Here is a 22,826-nt window from a genome sequence, read left to right on the forward strand (position 1 = left end):
ATCGTAGGTTTTTAATATGTTAAGGATTTGCTTGGGGTTTTTTGGGTTTTTTTTAAAACAAACAAAACATTGATGTATTTTAGTGGATATGTTTTCACTGGGCACTGATTTAATTATTTTGAATTAATTGAAGGGAGATGTTGACAAGCTGAAAAGTGTCCAGAGGAGGGTCTGGAGAGCAAGCCCTATGAGCTGGGCATGTTTAGCCTGCAGAAGAGAAGGCTGAGAGGAGACATGATAGCCATGTATAAATATGTGAGGAGGGCGCAAGCTTGTTTTCTGCTGCCCTGAAAACTAAGATGCCGAACAATGGCTTCAAACTTCAGGAAAGGAGATTCCACCTGAACATTAGGAAGAACTTCCTAACTCTTGAGAGCTGTTTGGCAGTGGAACTCTCTGCCACAGAGTGTGATGGAGGCTCCTTCTTTGGAGGCTTTTAAACGGAGGCTGGATGGCCATCTGTCAGGGGTACTTTGAATGTGATTTTCCTGCTTCTTGGCAGGGGGTTGGACTGGATGGCCCATGAGGTCTCTTCCAACTCTATGATTCTATGTATTTAATCATTTTGATTCCAACGTTGTTGTTTTTGAATTTTGTTGTTAGCCACTTGAAACACTATTTGTAGTGAAGAAGTTGGATATAATTTTAAATAAATAAAGGAACATAAAAATACAACCATTAGCAAATACTGGTGTCATCACTTTTTAATATCTCAAAATGTTTTTGGGGGTTTAAAGGCCTTTTAAAAAGTGTCCACAAAACTGTCATTTTCTATAGATAGTGTTATGTGTTGGATGTCAAATGGAAATCAATAGCTTTATTTGAAATCTCAGTTGTGTTGGAAATTGCTTTGGAAAAAATTGAATTGAATGTAGCCACTTAAATACTAAAAATTAATAATATTTTTTTGTTTTGACCATTCAATGATATTGGTTCCTCTGCAGATCCTCTCAAAATGGCAGCAGAAAGTGATGCAATGTCAGCATTTTTTAGACCGTGGTGTGTGGTGAGGCCTGTGGCAGGGTTCTGTGGGGAAAGAAACTATACCTGATATTGATATAGGAGATCATAATAACAACAGTGTGATCTGAAAGTCCTCCAAACACCTATATTGTGTGCTTCTCCTGTGAAACACAACATAAAATTAATACTGCACTTCTAGACAGTAAGTAACATTGCAAGTAAATGTCCATACAGTTGTCCCTATGGATGATTCTTCCATCTGGACAACTGAAGGTCTTTGTCTCTTACGCTAAAATTCAGGCTTAAGTGTTTCTTTCTGACCTAATTCATACTTCCCATATTGATTTGTCATGCTGTTTTTACGCTCTTTGATTTCTGTTATGCAATTCTCCAATGGAAAAAAGAATGTATACATGAAAACTTCCACATACAGAAGCAAATCTACTTAGAGAAAAGAACCTTAAAGTTACAGGCATTGTTTTAATCATATCTCTACAGTGCTCTTATTAATGGGAAGAAAGGATAGTTTTACAATACTGAAGTAAATAAATAATCTTTAAAATGCATCAAGCAGAGAAAACTCTGCAAAAGTATCTTTAAAACTGTATGTGCAAGAAGATACAAATGCACTTTCTTATAATATTTCAAAAATAGTGTAGAAAGAGGATAGAATAAATGAACTTCTGCTGGGGGGAAGAAAAGGGAAAATGACTGATTCCCCCATCCATAATTTGGCTCTTGGGTTGAGGGCACAATAAAATGTTCTACATAGATGTCCCCCACAGGGGAGATCTCATTGCAGGCTAACATTCTGCAATCTTCACAGGAAACCCAGCTCCCTGCTGTGTCTTGTCCTTTCCTTGTAATCATGGTAGAAAGCACTGATGTAGTAGGGCATGGATGCCATAATATCTCACTTCCAGCACAAGGATATATTTGTTCCCTGAAGCATGGCTGTGTTTTGATATCAACATTCCAGAGTTGACTGCTCAACAGAATGTAATGCTGGTAGGAAAGCAACAGAAAGTGAGCATAAAAAGAATATAGAGTCTGTATGTCCAAGCATATATGGATTGATACTTATTCAAGGCAAAAATTGAGCACAGTTGGTCAAATAATTGTAATAAAAATGGATTGCAGAATGTCAGCTATAGACATTTCAACCAGCTAGATCAAATGAGCCAAATAATTATTTGTCTACAGAAGTACTATCTATCTACAGGCAATCACTCGTGGCTGAGTATGATTATCGGAAGAAGGGCATACCACACTATGCATATTGCATACCAACATTTTAGGAATGTTTTAATGGACTACTGTAATGAAGGGATGTGGCTTGCCTTTGCTCCAGACCATACAGAAAGCAAACATGTTTTGTAAAATTAATATGTCTTGTGCCAGAAAAGGTAACAGAGCTAATGTATTCCTTGTGATATATTATGCATATTACTGATTTTGGATAGATTGCATATTACATTCGGCCCTCTGTATCCTCTGTATTCAGACTTAGCTATCCACAGCTTGAAAATATTTTTTAATCCCTGAAGCAAATCTTGATTTTGCTATTTTATATAAGTGACATCATTTAGTAGACCATAATGAGGCTGAGAGACAGAGAGATTTAGATTCATTTTATTCTGATTTAATTTAATATTTAGGAACTTTGACACTGATTATCCACAAGGGTTTTAAATTGTTTTTAATGTTTAAGGTGTGTTTTTATAATGTTTTAATACTGTGTTTAATTCGATTTCTATGTTACCTTTTTGTATGTTCTCAGCTGCATTGTACAATTTTTGAATCATAAGACACCATGAGTCCTAATGTTACAAAAAAGCCAGGATACAAGTAAGGAGAAGGAGGAGGAGAGCAATAATAAATAATCAACATAAAAACATACATTGGGTCAGTGGTCTACTTCTCTTGAATCTGTGTTGTTATTGCTGCTGCTGCTGCTGTTGCTGTTGCTAGTGTTATTACTTATCTGCCATTTTTACCTATTGAAAGAGGTTCAAACAAGCAATAAAACAAAACAATAGTGCTACAACAATACAGTATTCTTTTTGCAATGAAAGTTATTTTGCATTTTGTCAAAAAAAAGTTTTACTCTCTTTTTTAAAATATAAACTTTATGGCTGTATAAAATTCCTGACACTGAAGGAAGTATTGTAAAGAAGTACTAGTGAGAGTGTGACTGGAAAAAAGGGAATCCTGGTGCAAGGCAATAAACCAGTCTTTTTTGTACTGCTTTTCTCTCTTTACTGTGAGGATTATAAAGATGCTTCTTTCAGCCAGACCACCAAAAGAACAAACTGAATGTTCAATCTGCAAACATAAAATGATAATTAAAATTTGCAGATCACTAGCTTTTGAAGCGTAGTCTGCTCTTAATATGAAAGTGGAGAAACTCTTTTTTTTTCTCGTTTGATGGACAATAGCTTTATAACATTTTAGGAGAGAGTCACTCAGAAGGGGATTGTAAGCTTTTATGAACAGCCCCCTAACATAATTACTTGAAGATAATATTTTTATTGTTAGTCATAACCTGAACTTTCCTTTCTGAACACACAGGGAAATCGGAAAGAGCTGTCCCATGACAATTTGCTACCTGAGGTGGAACATTAAATAGTGTTTCCGCTCAACTAAGTCATGTTGTGTATTGCCCAAAGCCAGGAAATTTATATTGGAAAATGAGGTATAAAATTTCATGCATTTCTTCCCATTCACAGCATAAGTACAGCAATAATAATAATAAAATGAACTCCTTTTCTCCCCTTTCATGACACTCAAAACATGCCTTCTTAAGCGACTACCTCACTTTGTCTGATGGTAGGACCAGTCCAGACTTCACATACTGCAATGTGCTTTTGAAGCATATGGATACAGATACACATAGGAATGCATACCTTCATCTCACAGTGCAGGTCAAATATTGGGGGGGGGGGGGGCGTGGCGGGGTGGAAGCCACAGATTTCCAAGTAGTACAATGTTGCTGAGTAGGAATTTGCCACATGGAAGTATTCAAGATAGCATGTGCATTTTGACCATAATATGTGATAGAAGTTGTATACATTAAGTAAGAGTTGTCTTATATTCAGTATTCTACACAAGATTTTAATACTATTTGTGTGTAAACAACTACTCAAATGATGTATAAAAATCTTACATCTGAGGAAATGAAATATAATATACTCATAAGACCACATGGCAACCAATGCTGTAGACAAGGTGGCAATTTGATGACCTCTAGAGTTCAAGGTTATAGCAGGGTATGTGTAGGGGGTAAGACTTATTTAAGGTGAGTTTGCCCCCTCATGATTCCTCTTTTCTTCCACCCTCCTGCTCCCAGTGTACTGTGATCTAGTTGGTTATTTTTAAAGAGGGGGGTAGTTACCTAATACTATATTTGCAAGTCTTGGGCAATTGGTTAGGGTGGTGCTGATAAATAGGTTGCTTCAAATAGGCTTCAAGGGGAGAATATAAGAGTTCACTATGCACCTTGGAACTCCATTGTGGTGAAGAACTGATCATTTTGAAAATTAGCTCAAAGCCCCACACATTCAAGTCCTATTTTGTTTGTATTCTACAATATTTTGTTAATATGTATGCATCATGTGTGCAAGTCAGTACATTCACAGGGTGTTTTATGCCTTATTTTGAGATCATAAATGAGACTCAAATGTTTTATAAGTCTTATGTGAGCCCTTTGGATGGCAATAAATTTCAGTTCTTATAAAAGAAGTTTGTTCTAAAATTATTCTATTATACATTACCATTTTAATTAGAGATAGAATCAGTGCTTCACAGGGTTGTTGTATGTCTTTTGGGCTGTGTGGCCATGTTCCAGAAGTATTCTCTCCTGACATTTCGCCCACATCTATGGCAGGCATCCTCGAAGGAGATCACATGGGCCATCTGGTCCAACCCCCTACCATGCAGGAAATGCACAATCAAAGTATCCCCAACAGATGGTAATCCAGCTTATGTTTAAAAGCCTCCAAAGAAGAAGTTCCACCACACTCTGAACTTTTACAGTCAGGAAGTTCTTTCTAATGTTCAGGTGGAATGGCCTTTCCTGTAATTTGAACCCATTGCTCTGAGTCCTGATTTCCAGGGCAGCAGAAAACAAGCCTGCTCCCTCTTCCTTATGACAACCTTTCAAATATTAATCCATTGTTATCACGTCTCCTCTAAACCTTCTATTCTGCAGGCTCTCCTCTGGACACCTTCCAGCTTGTCAATATTTCCCTTGAATTGTGGTGCCCAGAATTGGTCACAGTATTCCAGTTGAGGTCTGACCAAAGACCTCTTCACCACTACAGGGAGGAAAGTGTTGTTTGCATAGCTCTGACAGAGCTACTTGCACTTTCATCCCCCTTTTGCCATGTGATGGCAGAAAGAGTGGCAAGGCAATGTACGTTGCCACCCTTTCTGCCATTTGATGAGGGGACCCTGTCCTGTCCTCGCTGTGTGGTGAGGGGAGGAGGGAGGGCACTCAGGGCATCACGAGCCACCATGTGAGCTTTCCTTTTAGAGGTGCAATGTCACAGCCCTAAATGGACATGTAAAGAGGTGGCAAAACAAAATAGAGTGGCACCATGAAAGTTTGACCATGGTTTGTGTAAAGATGTTTCAGGGAACACCTATCATATCCATGAGTTTAGATAACCTCAGGAGACTCTTTTCCAAGTGTCATTGCCATCTAAGGTCTTCTTCTTCTTCATTTTTTTTACTAGAATCAGGTCTGGAAAAGCAAGCATATTCTCTGGAACGACTGTGTCCATTTGCTGCCATTCCTTTCCTAGCCAATCTTTGTTTTTTCATTTCTTTTCATAAGCAGTTTTTGACATATCCATTTTGTTGTATTACTAAAATGCTGGCAACTCAACTCCTGTTTCTGTGATGCTTGATCTATTGAGTTAGTATGCATAATATACCTATAGCTATATATTACTCTATATCTGTTTGGTACTTTATATATTAGGTGGAAACACACATCAAGAGACAGAATAACCTCTGAGTATTTTTATTTTTTTGTGATTGCAGTTTCCATTTTTCTTTTGATCCAGTTTTATATTATTAATTGTATTTAATTGTATGTGAATGCTACTTCTTTGTCATAAATACTGTTTTTGATTGATAAGTAGATTATAAATTTAATAAAATAAATTATACTGCCATCTTAAAAGTTTATTGTTTTGAGTTTTAAAATCAAAGTGATGCTTTATCATATATATTATTTAAGTGTGTGTTTGCAGCAGATTTCTAATACTTGGTTGATTGGGACCCTTTAACATAACATTAACAGAAGCCCCATCTACACTGCCATATAATTTAGTTTGAAACTGCAGACTTGTATAATGTAGTTCAATGCATTTAAACTGCATTATATGAGTCTACACCAGTGGTTCTCAATCTGTAGGTCCCCAGATGTTTTGGCCTTCAATTCCTAGAAATCCTAACAGGTGGTAAATTGGCTGGGATTTCTGGGAGTTGTAGGCCACAGGTTGAGAACCACTGGTCTACACTGACCATATAATGCAGTTTCAAGCCACATTTTATGGCAGTGTAGATGAGGGCAGAATTATAGCACAATATTTTACTTCAGTTCCTATGGCAGCATACTACTGGATCCTGATGTTTGTTGTTTGGTGTTACATGGCAGTTAAATAATAATAATAACAATAATAAATTTATTCTTATATCCCGCCCCATCTCCCCGAGGGGACTCGGGGCGGCTCACAACAATAATAAAAACAGTGACAAATTACACATTGTAAAATCAAACATGAAAAGCAGTCATACAATCAATACATACATCGCATGTTAAAAACAAGGAGATAAAACAGTTCTAGGCCGAAATAGAGGGCTTCTGTAGCTTCGTGGCAGAAGTATTCAGCAAGGTATCAATAATCATGGCAGAACACTCTCTAATTAAATTAAATGGGCAGACAAATCAACCCCCAAAAATTAGTCGTCGAAGGCCCTCTGGAAAAGCCAGGTTTTAAGGCTTTTTTGAAAGGCAAGGAGGGTGGGGGCCTGTCTAATCTCCCTCGGGAGTGAGTTCCAGAGGCGGGGGGCCACAGGGGAGAAGGCCCTCTCTCTCGTCCCCACCAGCTGCAACTGCGAAGGTGGTGGGAGCGAGAGGAGGGCCTCCCCCGAAGAGCGAAGAGATCGTGCAGGTTCATAGGGGGAGATGCGGTCTCTAAGGTAGGTGGGTCCCAAACCGTTTAGGGCTTTGTAGGTGATAACGTGCACCTTGAATTGGGCCTGGAAAACAAACGGCAGCCAGTGGAGCTCCTTAAACAGAGGCGTAGAACGCGCCCTGTAGTTTGCTCCTGTTAGAAGCCTGGCTGCCAAGTGCTGAACTAATTGCAATTTCCGGGCCGTCTTCAAAGGCAGCCCCACGTAGAGCACATTGCAATAGTCCAGTCTAGAGGTAACTAAGGCGTGGACCACCGTAGTCAGATCAGACTTCTCGAGGTATAGTCGCAGCTGGCGCACAAGTTTTAGTTGTGCAAAGGCCCTCCCGGCCATGGCCAACACCTGAGCCTCAAGCGTCAGCCCCGAATCCAGGAGGACCCCCAAGCTGCGGACCTGCACCTTCAGGGGGAGTGCAACCCCGTCAAGCGCAGGTTGCCACCCAATACCCCGATCAGACTTTCGACTGACCTGGAGGACCTCTGTCTTGTCAGGATTGAGCTTCAGCTTGTTCGCCCTCATCCAGGCCAATACATTGGCCAGACACTGGTCCAGTATCCGAGGGGCTTCCTTGGATTTTGGTGGAAAAGAGTAGTAGAGTTGGGTGTCATCCGCGTAGAGATGGCACCGAACTCCAAAACCCCGGATGACCTCGCCCAGCGGTTTCATGTAGATATTGAAAAGCATGGGGGACAGAATAGAACCTTGCGGGACCCCACAGGACAATGGCCAGGGGTCCGAGCAGGTGTCCCCCAGCTTCACCATCTGGGAACGCCCCTCTAGGAAGGACTGAAGCCACTGCAGAACAGTACCCCCAAGGCCCATCCCGGAGAGACGTCCCAGAAGGATACCATGGTCGATGGTATCGAAAGCCGCTGAGATATCCAAGAGAACCAACAGGGTCACACTCCCCCTGTCCAGCTCCCTGCGGAAGTCATCCACCAAGGCGACCAAAGCCGTCTCGGTACTGAAACCAGGCCTGAAGCCAGACTGCGATTGATTCAGAGAATCCGTATCATCCAAGAATCCCTGGAGCTGAGAGGCAACCACCCGCTCCAAGACCTTGCCCAAAAATGGAAGGTTGGAGATTGGTCTGTAGTTATGCAAGTTGGTCGAATCTAGGGAGGCCTTCTTTAAGATAGGTCTCACCACCGCTTGTTTTAGATTAGATGGAAATCTACCCTGCTCCAAAGAGGCATTAATTATTCTCACAAACCAATCAACCAACCCACCACTGGCCTGTTTTAAAAGCCAAGATGGGCAAGGGTCAAGGACACAGGTGGTCGCCCTCACCGCTCCAAGAATCTTGTCCACATCATCAGGCTGCACAAGCTGAAACGAATCCCACAAGATCGAACAGACAGAAGCCTCGGTTACCTCACCTGGCATTGCAACAAGGCCAGCATCTAAGTCGGAACGAATCTGAGCGACTTTGTCTGCAAAATGGTGAGCAAACTCGCTACACCGAGTTGCCGGGATGTCAGGTGCCCCCCGAGCCTGAGGAGGGTGGAGGAGCTCCCCAACAACCCGACACAGCTCTGAGGATCTAGTTGTTGCAGACGCGATGCGGGCAGTCGAGAAAGCCTTCCTGGCTGCTCGCAACGCCACGGAATAGGCCCTAGTGGCGGCTCTAGACCGTGCTCGGTCAGATGCATCACGAGTTGTCCGCCAGCGGCACTCTAGTCTCCTCCTCGCACGTTTCATCTCCGCCAGCTCCCCAGTAAACCAGGGGGCTGGGGCAACTCCACATAGCGAGAGTGGACATTCGGGGGCGATCATGTCTATAGCCCTGGACAACTCACTGTTATAGCGAGCGACCAAGGCATCGACAGGATCGTCAGGCTCCATGGCAGACAGATCCCCAAGAAACCTCAGGAATCCCTCAGGATCCATAAGTCTCCTGGGGCGGACCATCTTAATGGGTCCACCACCCCTGCGGAGGTTTACGGGTGTGGTGAGTCTTAAACTGATCAGATAATGGTCGGACCATGACAATGGAAGGATAGTTTGCTCTTCCACTCCAACCAAACCGTCACCCGCAACAAAAACCAGGTTGAGTGTATGTCCAGTTTGATGAGTGGGACCCGATATCACTTGGGACAGTCCCATGGTCATCATGGCGGCCATGAATTCCTGAGCTGCACCTGTCAAGGTGGCCTCAGTGTGAATGTTGAAATCTCCCAGCACCACCAGGCGCTGGGAACCCAGCACCACGCTAGAGACCACCTCTGCTAGCTCAGGCAGGGAGACTGCTGTGTCGCGGGGTGGACGGTACACCAGCAGAATCCCCAAACTGTCCCGGGTACCCACCCTCAGGTGGAGACACTCATACCCGGCAGGTTGCAAAGCGGCGCATCTGACCAGGGCGATGGACTGCCAAAAGACCACCGCAACCCCACCTCCCCACCCTCCCGGCCTGGCCTGCTGATGCACCCCGAAACCCGGAGGACAAAGCTGGGAAAGACTAACTCCACCCAGTTCATCCAGCCAGGTCTCGGTGATGCAAGCCAGATCCGCCTGCTCATCCAGGATTAAATCCTGGATAATAGATGATTTACTCTTGACGGATCTGGCATTGAGCAGCAGGACCTTCAGCCCGGAGGGGCTGCCATCGAGGCTACCACACCTATCCTTCTCCAGGGTCGCAAGAACTCTGTTGCGCTTCTCCCTGGGAATCCATCGACCGCAATTCCTCCTCCCCCACACGACCTCGATGGAACCAAACCCCACCCGGTTCCCACCCCCCAGGGAATCTGGCTCAGTTGGAACATCATTTGGAGAGTCTAGTCAACTCCCCAAGTCCAAATGACTGCTGGAATTTCCAACTAGCCTAGCTTCCAAGAAAGGGGACAAGTGGGGCCTACCGGAAAATCTTCGAGGAGTAGGGGGAGGCAACGATTGCTGGTAAGGGACTGAGAAAGATTGGGCCAGAACATCTAGATGCGACTTTTCTGAGGGAGGGGACCTATAGTGAGGATTGAACATCCTATTATCATTGGGCCTAGTTAGTGCTTGAGTATATAAAGACAAGTTGGCCACAAGAGGACGAATCACGGGGTCTACTATTACTTTTCTGATGGTGATGCCCCATAATAGCAGCCAGGACCTAAGGGCCCATAACTCCTCTATAATAGACTTATCCTCAAAGGTGGAAATGAGGCGTATAGAGCGATCGTGAGATTGATAGTCCTTCTGGAGCCACGTAATGGTCTTAATCTTGACTGTAGTCAGGCTCCTTGATAAAATTTGAACCAAGGACCTCTGGATCGCTCTTTTCGAGGTCCATCTACCCCTATTCCATGTGGAGTCTCTAATTAGAAAGGCCAGTTGTTTCGTTTGCAAGGTATGGCCATGGCGGCACTCAACATGAGGAGGAGAGAAATCCCCCTCCAATGGAGCCTTCGTTGATGACTTCGCCACTCCCAAACTTATATCCATATCCATATCTTCCCTTCTCGGGCCAGTTTGTTCAGCACACATATCATCCATTCCCTCGATATTCCCATTATCCAATATTAACTCCTTGCTGCCCTTTTGAAACCCAGGTATTCCCTCCCCCCCAAAATCTAAATGCCAACTGGATTCCCTCGAGTTATATCCAATATTATTCTCATCCTCAGGAACATCTTGATGTCTAGTGGCATTTGCCAGTTGCGAAATTCCCTTGATGAGATGATCTAGTTTCTCATTCACAGTTACAAGCTGTGAAAAAACGAGGTTAAAAGATCTGCCCATAAGGTGGCATAGCTGGGACAGTTCGCAGATCCCATATGTATCCAGCTGATTCATTTTCCACTAAAATATCAAAACCGTAGTTTAAAAAAAAAAGAATACTAATGGCCCAGAGCAATTAAAAAGTGTAGGTTGAGTATACTCTATATACTTACACAGCTAAAATAAAATAACATAGAATTTTAAAAGGGACGGGAGAGAACAAAAAAGAGGAGAAAAGGCCAAGTGGCGGCAGCAACCGGTTCGTCTGATGAGGGAAACACTCATACAAGGACAACAGGTTCCATGACAAAGTCAGCAAAAAATAATCAATGGAAGGCCTCCGGACTGGCGAAGACTTTCCGAGTGGATCTTTTAGGGTGGTAAAAGTGCTGACTCCAATGGATGCAGCTTCTCCATTGCCTTCTCTCACTGAGACCCAGATGATATTCAGTCCAACAGGAGAAGGGAGGAGGGAGTGGGAAGGAGCTCTCACCTCCAGAAACGGTGTAACTTCTCCCTTGCCTTCTCTCACTGAGACCCAGATGATATTCAGTCCAACAGTAGAAGGGAGTAGGGAGTAGGAAGGAGCTCTCACCTCCAGAAACGCTGTAACTTCTCCCTTGCCTTCTCTCACTGAGACCCTGGTGATATTCAGTCCAACAGGAGAAGGGAGGAGGGAGTAGGAAGGAGCTCTCACCTCCAGAAACGCTGTAACTTCTCCCTTGCCTTCTCTCACTGAGACCCAGGTGATATTCAGTCCAACAGGAGAAGGGAGGAGGGAGTAGGAAGTGAAACATAATGTTATAACTGTTCAGTGTGAAAGAGTTCCAGCACTATTTGCAAATACATAAATTGTTGTAAAGACATCCTATGAATCCACTCATATGCCCAGCTTCTTGAGAATAGGTTGCAATATATTCTGAATATTTCCAAAGTGAGCGTGTTGAGGATTGCAGTGTGATCTCCCAACTCTTTCCTCTGCAGAAACATTGGTGCTTGAAGCTCCCAGCCTCTTAGAGGTCCAGGTCATCTTCTTATTCATATTTTTATCTGAGTATAATTCAGTCTAAACCTAGCGAGGGATCATGTTGTCCGTTAGCAACAGATTCCCTAAAATAAAAATCCACTTTCTTCTCTTTTTGAGATGAAAAAAGTATTTTCTCATTAAAAAGTTATAAGCCAAGTGTAATCTCATTATCGAGCCTATATCAGTCATGCTACTGATGCTTAACAGAAGTGAAAGAAGATAATCTTGTGGAAGTAACTGCTGAACTAATGAAATAGTCCATGTAACATACGATGCATTTTACAAATCAAGATGATGGGTCAGGCCAAAGGAAAAAGAAAAAAAGCCAAGTCAGACTGAGCCTTTAATTACGTGAAATGTGAAATAACTGAAATCATAACTAAAAGACCAGGCAATATCTTTGAGGGGCTGGAAAATTTTAAACAGTGAAACAGATGAGAAGAAAAGAAATGCTAGCAACCAAGGCTACAATCAAACAAGATGTTTTGAAATAAACAAAAGATGCAGGCAGAGTTGATGTCTTCTCAATAGCTCCCATAGCTATACTTTTTATAGCAACCTACACTGTAGAATTAATGCAGTTTGACACCAGTTTAATTGCCATGGGAACTATGGGTATTGTAGTTTGGTGAGGCACCAGCATTCTTTGGAAAAGAAGGGGAAAGACAAGAATTCAGGGGGATTTGTCCAAAAAAGACAGCTTTTCAAGCTGTAGTCCAGAGGTATCACTTATGTAGTAACCCAAATGTCATCTTAATTTGAAGGTAGTAGGAGTACAAAGCACTTTTGAGATAAGCAGTGTGCAGAAGAAACCTAAGCAATTGAATAAATTTTAAGATGCCATGTGAATAAAAATGTAAATTGGTAAATGTACTAAACATTAATCAGCAACAAGCTTTATTCTTCCTAAAAGGCAACTGATAACAATATCATACATTTTGCACATTTATAAATCATAGAATTAGAATAAACCACAAGAACCATCCAAATTAACTTCCTTACATGCAGAAATACACAATGAAAATGTTCCCAGCCTCTATATAGAAAACCTGCAAAGGAGACTCCATCACACTCAGAGTCAGTATATTCTACTGTTGAATAATTCTTACTTTCAGGAAGTCTTTCTAATTCTGATGTGGAATCTCTTTTCCATTGAATCCATTACTCCATGTTTTGGAGCAGGTCCTCATAGGCAAGGAAACCCAGACTCTCTTAACTTCTTCTTTTCCCATAATGTTTGCCAACTTCTGCTGAGCATCACTAGATTATACAGGGTTAAATCATCTTTGTCTTCTGCGGGCTACTCCAAAGCTTTCTGGAAATTCCAGCGTAATCTGTGGCTTTAGTGTAGTTGACAATGGGATGCAGCTCAGAATCACATTGGCTTTTTTAGCTGCCACGTCATACAATTGACTCATGTTCAGCCTGATGGACTCTCACAGGCTGAAAAGTGTAGTTGAGGCTGGTGGAGCATTGTTAGGTAGTCCAGGGTCTAGGAATCCTGTCAGCAGGCAGTCCATGGGTCAGAGTCAAAGAAGTCATAAAAAAAGAATGTCAGCCAGAAAGCAGTCAAGTTTTCCAGCAACCGGAACCAACCAAAGTTGGCTCTTACATGGGCAATAGCCAGTTGTTCCTAATGTGGAATGCCTATGATGCTGTTTGGCAGCATTTCTCCACCCCATATGCCAGGTCCATGGACATGGAGGTTGTGCTGTTTCCTGAGCTGCATCCTTAAACAAGTCAGCTGCAGGTGAGTATTAGCTCTGTTCTCCCTCAAGCTGAGGCTGCTCTTCCACTAAGAGAGGTGCATGAGTTATTTCAGATTTCAAAATCTGAGTTTGTATCCTAACCCAATGTCAAACTAAGCACCATTCATCCTATAGCTGTTCACTTCATTTTTTTCTGCCTACATATAGCATGCTACTTTTCTCCCTGTTGAAATTCATGGCTCAGCTCTCTAATTTCATAAGGTCATTTTCAATTCTGATCCTGTCCTCCAGAGTATTAGCTACCCCTCCTAATTTGGTGCCATCTGTAAATTTGATAAGCAGTTACCTCTATTCAATCATGAAAGTCATTTACAAAGATGTTGAATAGTACTGGGACCAGGACAGAATCTTGTGGTTCCCCACTTGTCCATTCTCATCATGATGGAGAGAAGCATTTGGGTTTAAGTTGGATTTAGAAGTGGAACAAGATGATGATGATGATGATGATATTTCTTAACACACTTCTCCTTGTTGCTTGAGATGGGTTAAGCATAATTAAAACACATACACATTGTAAAAATTATATAAATATACATATTAAAATGAATTTCTATAAAATATATTGAAATACACAGAACAAAGATTAAAACAAGATATGAGTTTAAAATTCATACTTAAAACTGGCTTAAAAGATGTGAAAGATGTCCCTGTGTTATTAGCACTTAATTTTCTCCCATCTGTATTTTGCATAAGCATGCTTTGTTTCATGACTGGAAGGTAAACACAGACTCAGTCTGTAGGTATTATTTATTTATTTATTAAAATCCTATTGTTTGAGAGAACATGGGTTAATCATAGGGTATATACATTCCCCTTAATAACTAGTTTGATCCAGGATAAAGCAGAGTCATGAGTCAGTGCATTGAGCCCATTCCTGCAGAGTCATATGACTCTTTCCAGCCATTTACAGATAGACATAGATGTTATGCAGTCTCTTCTATTAATATAGATTTCTAGAGCAAAATATATTGATATGCCAGGGCTTGTCCTCACAGCCATTTATTGATAGACACAGAAATGAGGCAGCCTCTTCTACCTATGCAGACCTCGTAGGCTGGGGAAAGATACATTTCAACTACAGCTCCCCAAATTTTCTTATTAATATGGAAATTGACAATACTTGTGGGAAGATACTGGGTGCTATTGCCAAATAAGTAACTTTTCAAAACTCTTATCTCGTAGTTTATTTAGAAAAAAATGCTCATTGCAGAAGTTCCTATTTTGAGAATAGCTGGCTGGAAAGACTCAACACAGCACCCCAAAAAAAGGCTAAATACTCTGTCCCAATGTATCTATGTTGCTTTTGTAACTAAATAATAGAGCATTTGAACAGAGCATGAATAGAGCTGAAAATAGCATTTGTAGAAATCTATTTTCATCTACGTGAAAATAAAAGGGAGCTGTGGAACTGATATGATGCTAAAAGCATTATATTGAATGAATAATAACTCACTCACAAGCTATATGATCCAAGCTAAATTTCTTAAATGTTGCTTGCCATCATTTAGAATTGACTACATGCTGCATCAGCGCAAGAGCCCAGTGAATGATGCCATACATGAGCAGCAACCATCACTGATGAAGCAACATAAAACAAATGGTGCCACCTTTGACTAATGTATAGAATGCCTTAGTCATCAATGAGAGAAATGGAGCTGTAATGCTGTTTGCAAGAGAAATTTGAAATCGTGCAAGGGTGCAGTATTTATCAGCCTGTCAAATAATTGCAATGACGTTAACAGATTGGGAAACATTTTCCAGCCTCATTGCAGGGATAAGGGAAATTAATTTATAAGCATAACGGATTCAATGTACAGTTAGCCTGTCCTTCTAGTTTGAGATGGTCTCTTCCCCCTTACTGAGTTAAAGTAATAGAATTGATGAGGGAAAAGAGAAATTGGGAAAAAATGTTTGCGAACATTGAGGAGAATAAGAATACCAAGCTGATCAAAAACTCTTGAAGTTTAATCTCTTGAATCGTTTGGAAACATGACAAGCTAACAGATATTCAAAAATATAAAACAAAAATGGTCTAATACGTTTGTTGTACACAATGTGCATATTGTAGTCCCATATATGTATCACGCTATACAGAACACTTAGTCCTCTGAAATCATATAGGATTAACAACGAAATATCACTTTTCTAAATATATGAGTTTGCATAGTCATGGAAGGATTTCTTCTGGACTTAAACTGAATAACTGGATGTTTTGAGATCAGAATGGATTAAAATATCTTTCAGGTTCTTAGATCTTCTATGGGCTATAATTGGTGTCTGCTGACATCCTGGGATATCCTGTATGAGATATTGATGATTCTGCGTGTGTGTGGGTCTCAGAGGTTAGTGTGAGGGGGCAAATGACTCTGTTTTGTTGTTATTTAGGTCAATATTGTAGTAAAGAATTTCTGTCAGTCTGCTGAGATTTCTGAAGGGCAAGGTTGTACAAACATTTGATTTTTTACAAAATCAATTTCCCAGAATTCCTGTTTTTTACATCCTGCCTAAAATACATAAATGCATTAACCCCCCTCCCCAAGGGATGTGGGGAGAATGGGTGGGTTGTGTGAATTTCACAGATGGCCACTTGAAGAAAGACGGTTACAGGTAAGCAACCTTTCCATATCCTCTGTTATCCACAACGAAACCTGTTCCAGCCAGTAACCGTCCATTCAGTCTCCAGGATTTACGACAGTTCTCTTTCCACTGTTCTCGTATCCACCCTCGTTATACTGAATCTCTCAGAGATATCATATGTTTGGACACTATCGGGACACCATCGGGACAGTAATTGGCATACTCTAAGACTTTCACAAGTTTTGGTTTTTTAACTGAGACCTTTTAGTTCTAATCTGTATGTTATTCAGTTTAAGTCCAGAAGAAATCCTTCAATGACTAGGCAGACTCCTATATTTATGTTATTGTTTCAATACACTTAGGAAAGCGATATTTTGTTATTAATCCTATATGATTTCAGAGGACTAAGTGTTGTTCTGTATAGCGTGATACATATATGGGACTACAATATACACATTGTGTACAACGAACGTATTAGACCATTTTTGTTTTATATTTTTATGTATTGTTTGCCATAGACATCTCTGTTCCTAACTAAACCAACAGATATTGCCAAATGGAAAGGTAATTAATAATGTCTTCAATAAGGAAATATGTCTTGGCAAATCAAAAGACTCCATTTAGAAAATCACCAACCCTTGCAAGATTCCCTATTTCTGGACTTTTTTTTAGAGGAGAAGGAACTACAGTATGTGCAATTTTTAAGGCGTTCCATGTTTTACATGAAATGTTAGGTTCTATTAATAGTATGCTGCCTCCCTGGGGCAAAAATCCACCACATAACTCAAGGCTGACAAGGCTCATCAAGCCCACTGACCTTCCCCCTTTCATGTTTTTTCATGTAGTAACCAACAATACTGCAAGGCATAGTCTTCATAAGATCAGAAAGGATTTTGAAGCTCTTTGAAGAAAGCTAAAAGAACTTAATGTACAGGTGAACTTTTCATCTCTCTTCCCAGTTGTACGACGAGGCCCAGAAAGACCAATTTGGCTTTCTGGACTATGGTTCAGTTTTCCAGGAAGATTGGCCACTGGCTCAGGATGGGTTGCACTTCACAGATTTTTTTTTTTTCGTGTCAGCAGTGACTTAGAAACTGCAAGTTGCTTCTGGTATGAGAGAATTGGCCATCCGCAAGGACATTGCTCAGGGGACACCAGAACGTTTGATATTCTACCATCCTGTGGGAGGCTTCTCTTATGTCCCTGCATGGAGAGCTTGAGCTGACAGAGTGAGATCACCCACACTCCCCAGATTCGAAGCTATCAGTCAGCAGTCCTACCAGCACAAAGGTTTAACCCATTGTGCCACCATGGGCTCCTTCCCTCACGGAAGTGCAGCGAGAGGAGAATAATCTCAAATAAACAGCTATGGGGCATGTCCCATGGGCTTCAGTGTCTTTAAACTAATTCCCAAAGCATGGGAAATAAACAAGATCAACTGGAAGTTTTAGCACAACAAGGCAGTTATGATATAAGAAGCATAACTGAAACCTGGTGGGATGAGTCCTATAATTGGAATGTAGCATTGGAGGGGTATAACATATTTCAGAGAAATAGACCAAACAGGGGACAGGGTGAAGTAGCATTATATGTCAATAATATTCACACCTGTCAAGAGTTGAAAGACTTCAGTCCTGGAAACCAAGTTGAGAGTATCTGGACAATAATTAAAGGAATCAGCTATTCTAGATCTGGTCCTAACCAACACTGAGGACCTGGTAAATGCAGTGGGAAGTGATGAGATACTTAGGTGGGTGTAACCATGTGCTCCTGGAGTTTGTGATACAAAGGAAGGGGAAAACATACCACTTCATCAAATTAGTTAAATTCCAGAGTCCTACATTTAACATTTGGTTACTTGCTGTGTTCATCACATTAGTTTTGGTTCAAGTGCAGGGTACAGCATTCTTTTCCAGCATTTCTGGATGTGGGATGGAAGTGGATTTCTCTCAATGATCTGGATGGTTTGCCAAATCTGTAATGTGATGGCATTCATTGCTCTCATGTTCCATCTTTCAGCAGCATGTAGTGTTTGTAACAGACTGAAGATGCTGAGAACTCCTCAGATCTCACCTATGAGATCTGACATTAGTAAAGACTTTAAAAAGAGGAGGTGTTTTTTCTACAATGAGCAGGGAGAGGGATGCAGGTGTGGCCAAATCTCTGCAGTGTGAAGGAGACTGTGATGAAAGAATACGCAAAGGAAACTTGAGGCATTTAACAGTATGATAGAAAGGAAACATCAGTTTCATTAAAAAATGAAGTAAGACTGAGCTCTCCTCTGCTCTCCTCTGCCACACACTTCCCTTCCTAATGTGATGAAGTGATCTTAAAGCTCTAGTTGGCTTGATTTCAGTTAGGCCTTCAACAAGGTCCCTCATGACCTTCTTGTAAACAAACTAGTTAAATGTAGTCTAGGCAATGCTACTATTAGGTGGATCTGTTAAGTTAAGCAGCTGAACCCAGTGAATGATCAACAATGGTTCCTCTTCATCCTGGAAAGAAATGACTAGTGGAGTGCCAGAGGGTTTGGTCCTGAGCCCAGTACTGTTCAACATCTTTGTTATTGACTTAGATGAAGATTTAGAGGGCATGCTTACCAAATTTGCTGATGACACCAAATTAGGAGGGATAGCTAATCAGAGAGCTGGGCCAAAACTAATGAAATTAATTTCAACAAGGAGAAATGTAAGATATAATTTAAGATAGATACTGACAAGCTGGAAGCTGTCCAGAGGAGGGCAACTAAAATGATCAAAGGTCTGGAGACCCTATGAGGAGCATTTTAAACAGCTGGGTATGTTTAACCTGCAGAAGAGAAGGTTGAGAGGAGACATGATAGCCATGTATAAATATGTGAAAGGATGCCATAAGGAGGAGGAAGCAAGCTTGTTTTCTGCATCCCTGGAGACTAGAACTGGGTTAAAATTGGGTTAAAATAGCAGGAAAGAAGATTCTACCTGAACATTCTGAAGAACTTCCTGTTGAGCAGTGGAACTCTCTGCCAAGGAGTGCGTTGGGGGCTCCTTCTTTGGAGGCTTTTAAACAGAGGCTGGAAGCCCATCTGTCAGGGGTACTCTGTGCTTTTCCTGCATGGCAGGGGGTTGGACTAGATGGCCCATGTGGTCTTTTCCATCTCTGTGATTCTATGATGCATTATCCCACTAACATGGAAAGTACAAGTTACCATTGGTTCCACTTCTGCAAATCCTACATCCACTATAGCAGTGGTCAACAGGTTTCACCTCGTGGATGGAGCTAACTATGAGGAAAAAACAATGAAGGTGACTGTCCCTACTCTGAGAAACTGTATTTTTCCTTCTCTTGCCATTTAATGCTTTATTTAAAAGCCTGTAAAGTGGGACTATGGTGTTGAAGAAATGCCCTTTAAGCTCACATTTTGTAGGAGAAAAGCAATCAGCAGAAGGAAGTGCTGTTGCTGGAATGTATGCTAATGGAACTGGCATCAAAAACTCATCCCTGGGCAATCAAGGCAGCAAACTTCAATACGTCTGAGAATACATGGTGAATAGTGGAAAGGAGTCACCTTACACTGACCTGACTCAAAAGATGAAGCCATCAAGGGAGAGGTATGGAAAGGTGACAGGTATAATTAAAACCCTGCCTTTCTTGACTGTGATGCTGCTTTTAGCTCACCTTTGTGAGTTTTTTTGTTGTTGTTGCTGCTGTTATGGTGATGTACCCACCAAGTATTGGTGAAATATTTAATAAGAAATCTGATGTGCATTTCTATTTGGAATACCCCAAATTTCGCTGTGAGATGGAAAAGAATGAGAAACAATGTTTTTTATGTCAAGCAATATAAAATACAAACTTTGCGTGGCAAATATCCTGTGATGAAGAACAATAGATCGTATACCTCTTGCTATAATGGAGACATCCAATTTAACTATTTAAACTGAATGTATAGCCTATATTTTGTGGCAGTTGAGAAAAGAATCACAGTAAGAATAAATGGCTCAAAATAGCCTTTGTTTCTCCTAAGTATATTGCAGAGAGATTTCATTTCTCAGCACTGTCAAATGCTTAATCTACTGCACAGTATTATTCTGCTTTGTTTGGCATTGACAAAGGAGACCATAAATCCAAAAACAAGTATGAGACACATCAAGAAATCACCAACACTGAAACTCTTACACTGTGCAAAGAATATGGTTCAGATGCTCAAATGGTAATGCTGATTGTGGAAGCTATCGTCCAAAATTGCAGCTTTACAAAGTCCACTCATCAATCTATGTAAAAAATAGACTGGCCTGAAGTTGAATCTTGCTTCAACAGTGGCAATAGCTAACCCGTGACAGGTTATGAGGCCAATGTAGCTCAGCCATACAATAGAGGGAAATAACCAGGAGGTTTGAGAATAGTCGAAAGGAGGTTGCTATTGTTGCTGCCTTATATTTGCTGAGACAGCTGGGCTGGTTTCAAACACAACATGCTGCAGCTGTCTCGACAGCCTTCCTATGCTCCTCATGCTCACGTCAGATCCCTTGTGTCATTCTCCCCCTTCCAGCCTTCTTCATGAATCACAAGACCTGCAAGAAGTTTGCTGGATTCCTGAGGATAAGGTAGGTATGGATAAGTTGTGGGGGTTTCTAGGGTCTTCAGAGCCATACCCAGGAATTCCAAGGGTCACATTTGTCCAATGAACTGTACTTTTCCCACCTGTGGTTTACAGTATATCAAAACCAAACCATTGAATAATATTAAGATGATGCTATTAAAGAAATTTTTATGCTTTGTGAATATAAACAACATCAAACCATTCATAAACATTCTATGATTGCAAAAAAAAAAAGCAATTAAAATAACAGCAAAAGTAGAAAGCTTTGCCAGAATCTATGGAAACTAAAGTGCCACATGATGTTTACTCAAAAATAATATTGAACAATTTCCTTGTTAAGAATTAGATGGTTAAGCCTTTGATCAGCCTTGTGTTCACCAGTTAATCACTAGGAGGCTTTCACATGGTAATACATAAAAAGTTTGTCTGCATTATTTTTAAACTACATGCATTTTAGTAATTAAGACTCCTTACATTCCCGTCCCACTTTACCAAAATGTTTAGTTCTTGATTTCTTTCCACATTCCCTTGTTTTATTAATACATCTCTGAGTCATTTATCCTCTTGAAAAGCTAGCTATACTTTCCTTTCTAGTTATTCCTCCTTCTCTGTAAGTTTCCTAATCGTTAAACATCCATCACTTAGAAACTTCTAATTTCCTTATTGTTCACAAATACTTCCAGGGTGCTGACATGTTGACTTCTTGAAGAAAACCCTTTTAGGGAAAAGTCATATAGAAAACAATTCCTTCAGTTCTAATAAGAACAAAAAACATTTCTGCCAAACAAAAGATTGCCAAGAGCAGAAAATTATTAGGGACAATTGTCATTTACTAACTGTTTAATATGGGATTCATGCTGGGTTGGACAAAGTATGCAAGTTGTAATTGGCTTAGAACTGAAATTCAGTGCTTATTAACGGAATTGTTTGTGACCTGGTGACTTACGTTGACCCTATGAATTTCAAAGGGTTTTCTTATGCAACAGGTGCTTTTGCATGTTCCTTCCTCTGTAATATAGTCTACGGCACCTGGTATTTCTTGCTAGTTTTCCATCCAAGAACAACCAGGGTTGAACTTCCTTAGCCTCCAAGATCAGACAGAATCTGATGCCTTTAGGGTATTTATGTTCCATAATTATAGAATCCTAATGCATACATACCATGTTGCATATAGATGACACTGTTTGATGAAATGCTACCTAGGATCTTATCACACACCCCATGCCTTTTCTCCAGCAAGTGTGGTGAAGCAGCAGGCACACTGGGGCTTTCCCCATCACACAGGGGAAACATCGCCCAACCGGGGTGGCAATGGAGCTAACACAACACAGGAGCCTTCCTGTTTGACAAGGAAGCATTCTAGGATGCTTCCATGCTGGGTGGGGATGGGGTCTCTGCAGGAAGTTGAGGTATATGTACATCCATCCCTCAGCTGGCTGGGAAGCATCATTGGACACTTACAGTAAATTGGTAAGTGTGATGAGGTCCCTAGCAGTTGATTCATAGCAACTGCATACTTTCTGTATCATTTGTCTTGAAGACTTCACTAGACTTTTATGCTTCTGTCCCCATCAGTTAAATTGGTTAATTGAAAACACTCTGCATAAATTATATGTATAAGTTGGTCAGACATATTGCAAGTTCAGCTATTTAGCTAATAAAAAGCCAGCTCAAGAATATGAGATACACACTTCTTCCATTTGCTAATATTATTGTAATAGTTACTTTATTCCAGGTCTCTGGTGGTATTATTTTAAAAGACAGTAATATCATTGATCAAAGCTGATATTCTGTCCGTTGTAAAATGGCGAGCTCAACAACCAACCAATCTGAAATGAAACTTACTAAAGTTAAAGAAATGAGGTAATCATCAGTGTTCACTCAAATAATGTGTAATTTTAAATTACCTCCAGAACCATTTCAATCAAACAAAACTGGCTGTTTTCTCTAAAATCAACTAGTCCTACTTTATGGATTGTTAAGGAAGATATAG

The sequence above is a fragment of the Anolis carolinensis genome, chromosome 2 (assembly GCF_035594765.1).
Source record: "Anolis carolinensis isolate JA03-04 chromosome 2, rAnoCar3.1.pri, whole genome shotgun sequence".
NCBI classification, from domain to species: Eukaryota; Metazoa; Chordata; class Lepidosauria; order Squamata; family Dactyloidae; genus Anolis; species Anolis carolinensis.